The following is a 4449-nucleotide window of genomic DNA, read 5'->3' as shown; positions in this document are numbered from 1 at the left end:
CATATGGCGGCAGCGTGGACGGGGGAGCAGAGCAGCACACCTCCCAGGCAGGCATATGGCGGCAGGGCGGACGGGGGAGCAGAGCGGCACACCTCCCAGGCAGGCATATGGTGGCGGGGCGGACAGGACCGGAGGCGGGAGCAGAGCAGCACACCTCCCAGGCAGGCGCAGGGCGGACGGGGGAGCAGAGCGGCACACCTCCCAGGCAGGCATATGGCGGCAGGGCAGATGGGACCGGAGGCGGACGGGGGAGCAGAGCGGACAGGCTGGGGGTGCAGGAGGCATGTCGCAGGGTGGGGCGGACATGGAGCAGAGCGGCACACCTCCCGGCAGGCATACGGCGTTGGGGCGGACGGGGAGCAGAGCGGATAGGCTGGGGGAGCAGGAGGCAATACGGTAGGCAAATTCTATGTCGCAGGGGGAAATAAGAGTTCATTCCATCATTTACCTGAAAGGGGTCAGGCATTTGATCAAATCACGGACTTTCTTCAGGGAAATTATGGAACGGCACGGTCGCTTTATCATTTCCCGGAATTTGATCAAATCACTGATTCTATCATTTCACAGCAACCTATATACACACAAACACTCACATATATATATGTATATATACATACATAAACACGCACATATGTATATATATATACACGCGCACACACACATATATATATATATACACACGCACATATATACACACACACACACACATATATATATACGCGCACACACATATTTATACATGCACACACAGACATATATATATGCACACACACATGTGCAGCTCATTTGTTGTTTACAGTCAGGAGAACATATTATACTGCACAATGTGCAAATGTTTCCTTCCTCCATTCGTCATCACAGTGACACGTGTGCCGATCGCTATGGGATTTGCATGTTGTATATAGTTATCACAGGATCTATCAGACTTCTAGGAACGGCTGTCACAGCTCCACAGGTTATTCCCCCAGCAGTTCCTGTGTACAGCATACACAGTACATGGGACTATACCCAGGATCTGTAATAGTCTGCAGCATACACAGTACATGGGACTATACCCAGGATCTGTAATAGTCTGCAGCATATACAGTACATGGGACTATACCCAGGATCTGTAATAGTCTGCAGCATACACAGTACATGGGACTATACCCAGGATGTGTAATAGTCTGCAGCATATACACTACATGGGTCTATGCCCAGGATGTGTAATAGTCTGCAGCGTATACACTACATGGGACTATACCCAGAATGTGTAATAGTCTGCAGTGTATACACGACATGGGACTATACCCAGGTGGTGTAATAGTCTGCAGCGTATACACTTCATGGGACTATACCCAGGAGGTGTAATAGTCTGCACAAGTGGACACAGCTTTGTCTGTCCAGGCATACTGGGAGTTATCCTTAGCAGAGATTAGCATATTTCCCATAATCCCTTTCGGGTCGGATTTGCTCAGGGCAGCCATTGGATTTGGCCGCAATTTGGGTTCGTAACTGAGTCACTGATCTCTATGTGATCTGCGGGGGTCGGCCATATCTGGCCGGGGAGAGACCCTTTAAGACCTTTACATTGAATTGTTGCTGCACCTAATAATCCGCTGTGGGTGTCAGGAAGGTGTAGACCCCCGATCCTCCGCACACACAGATATGATGGAGGGCTCCCCTCCCACTCCTCACATTTCACACAACATTAGTATTATAATCAAAGTAAGACATGTATGTCTGTGTGAATGGAGGGGGGGTGCCCCCCTACATGTCTGTGTGAATGGAGGGGAGGGGGTGCCCCCCTACATGTCTGTATGAATGGAGGGGAGGGGGTGCCCCCCTACATGTCTGTATAAATGGAGGGGAGGGGGTGCCCCCCTACATGTCTGTATAAATGGAGGGGAGGGGGTGCCCCCCTACATGTCTGTATGAATGGAGGGGAGGGGGTGCCCCCCTACATGTCAGTATGGATGGAGGGGAGGGGGTGCCCCCCTACATGTCTGTATGAATGGAGGGGAGGGGGTGCCCCCCTACATGTCAGTATGGATGGAGGGGAGGGGGTGCCCCCCTACATGTCTGTATGAATGGAGGGGAGGGGGTGCCCCCCTACATGTCAGTATGGATGGAGGGGAGGGGGTGCCCCCCTACATGTCTGTATGGATGGAGGGGAGGGGGTGCCCCCCTACATGTCTGTATGGATGGAGGGGAGGGGGTGCATCCCTACATGTCTGTATGAATAGAGGGGGATTGTTTGTCCCCCAAAATATCCAATTCAGCTGTTTTGGGGATCCTGCCCACCTTTGGTTGCTGCAGCTATACCACTCAGGGATGGGGGGGGACCCCCTGTGTAGTCACAGATAGATATAGCATGTATACTTGGCTATCAGACCCATAGGGGGAGATTTATCAAAGGATGTACATATACACCTGGTGTAAACTTCGCACAGCAACCAATCACAGCTCCTCTTATATTTTACCAGAGTTGAAAGCTGAGCTGTGATTGGTTGCTGTGGGCAGTTTACACCAGGTGTATATTTATACCCGTTGATAAATCTCCCCCATAGAGTTGAATAAAGCAGCAGAGCGCATGGCAGACTTGCTCCATTCAGTCTATGAGCCCCCTGTTTTTGTGGGGGTCCCAGCAGTTGGACCTCCATCTAATATAATCAGGCAGATATTATCCTGTATAATAAGGCCAGCGATCAAACGACACAGTTTGGCCTGTCTAATATGGCCTTAAAGGGGTACTCTGGTGGGAAAAAAAAAAATGATCAGCCTGGAAAAGTCATGAGCCCTGGGAGGGTGATGTGTTCCTGTTATTCGGACTCCTGAACACTGGAGCCTCTATGGGCCGCACTGCACTTGCTGGTCTATGATCAGTGTGGAGTAATCATGTGACCCAGACGCTTGCTGATCCTTCTCACATCCGCTGTGCAGATATCACAATCATTCCTATCTCTTGTTTATAAATGAGAGTCATGATCGTGCGGATGATGTGTAGTCAGCGTTATGCAGATCCTCCTCACATCCACACGTGTGCAGTCAGGTCTATTGCCTCACAACACCGGCTGAATACAGATCACACTCCAGCGCTGATCCTCGTCCTGTATGTGATAGCCGGCCATCTATCAGGGTTATCCTCATCCTCTGTGTGATAGCCGGCCATCTATCAGGGTGATCCTCATCCTCTGTGTGATAGCCGCCATCTATCAGGGAGATCCTCATCCTCTGTGTGATAGCCGCCATCTATCAGGGTTATCCTCATCCTCTGTGTGATAGCCGCCATCTATCAGGGTGATCCTCATCCTCTGTGTGATAGCCGACATCTATCAGGGTTATCCTCATCCTCTGTGTGATAGCCGGCCATCTATCAGGCTGATCCTCGTCCTGTATGTGATAGCCGGCCATCTATCAGGGTTATACTCATCCTCTGTGTGATAGCCGCCATCTATCAGGGTTATCCTCGTCCTGTATGTGATAGCCGGCCATCTATCAGGGTTATCCTCATCCTCTGTGTGATAGCCGCCATCTATCAGGGTGATCCTCATCATCTGTGTGATAGCCGGCCATCTATCAGGGTTATCCTCATCCTCTGTGTGATAGCCGCCATCTATCAGGGTTATCCTCATCCTCTGTGTGATAGCCGGCCATCTATCAGGTTGATCCTCGTCCTGTATGTGATAGCCGCCATCTATCAGGGTTATCCTCATCCTCTGTGTGATAGCTGGCCATCTATCAGGGTTATCCTCATCCTCTGTGTGATAGCCGCCATCTATCAGGGTTATCCTCGTCCTGTATGTGATAGCCGCCATCTATCAGGGTTATCCTCATCCTCTGTGTGATAGCCGCCATCTATCAGGGTTATTCTCATCTTTTGTGTGATAGCCGGCCATCTATCAGGGTGATCCTCATCCTCTGTGTGATAGCCGCCATCTATCAGGGTGATCCTCATCCTCTGTGTGATAGCCGCCATCTATCAGGGTTATCCTAATCCTCTGTGTGATAGCCGGCCATCTATCAGGGTTATCCTCATCCTCTGTGTGATAGCCGCCATCTATCAGGGTTATCCTCGTCCTGTATGTGATAGCCTCCATCTATCAGGGTTATCCTCATCCTCTGTGTGATAGTCGGCCATCTATCAGGGTTATCCTCATCCTCTGTGTGATAGCCGCCATCTATCAGGGTGATCCTCATCCTCTGTGTGATAGCCGCCATCTATCAGGGTTATCCTCATCTTTTGTGTGATAGCCGGCCATCTATCAGGGTGATCCTCATCCTCTGTGTGATAGCCGCCATCTATCAGGGTGATCCTCATCCTCTGTGTGATAGCCGCCATCTATCAGGGTTATCCTCATCCTCTGTGTGATAGCCGGCCATCTATCAGGCTGATCCTCGTCCTGTATGTGATAGCCGGCCATCTATCAGGGTTATCCTCATCCTCTGTGTGATAGCCGCCATCTATCA

This window comes from Dendropsophus ebraccatus, unplaced genomic scaffold (assembly GCF_027789765.1).
Source record: "Dendropsophus ebraccatus isolate aDenEbr1 unplaced genomic scaffold, aDenEbr1.pat pat_scaffold_954_ctg1, whole genome shotgun sequence".
In the NCBI taxonomy this organism is placed as follows: Eukaryota; Metazoa; Chordata; class Amphibia; order Anura; family Hylidae; genus Dendropsophus; species Dendropsophus ebraccatus.
This window is presented reverse-complemented; position numbering follows the sequence as displayed.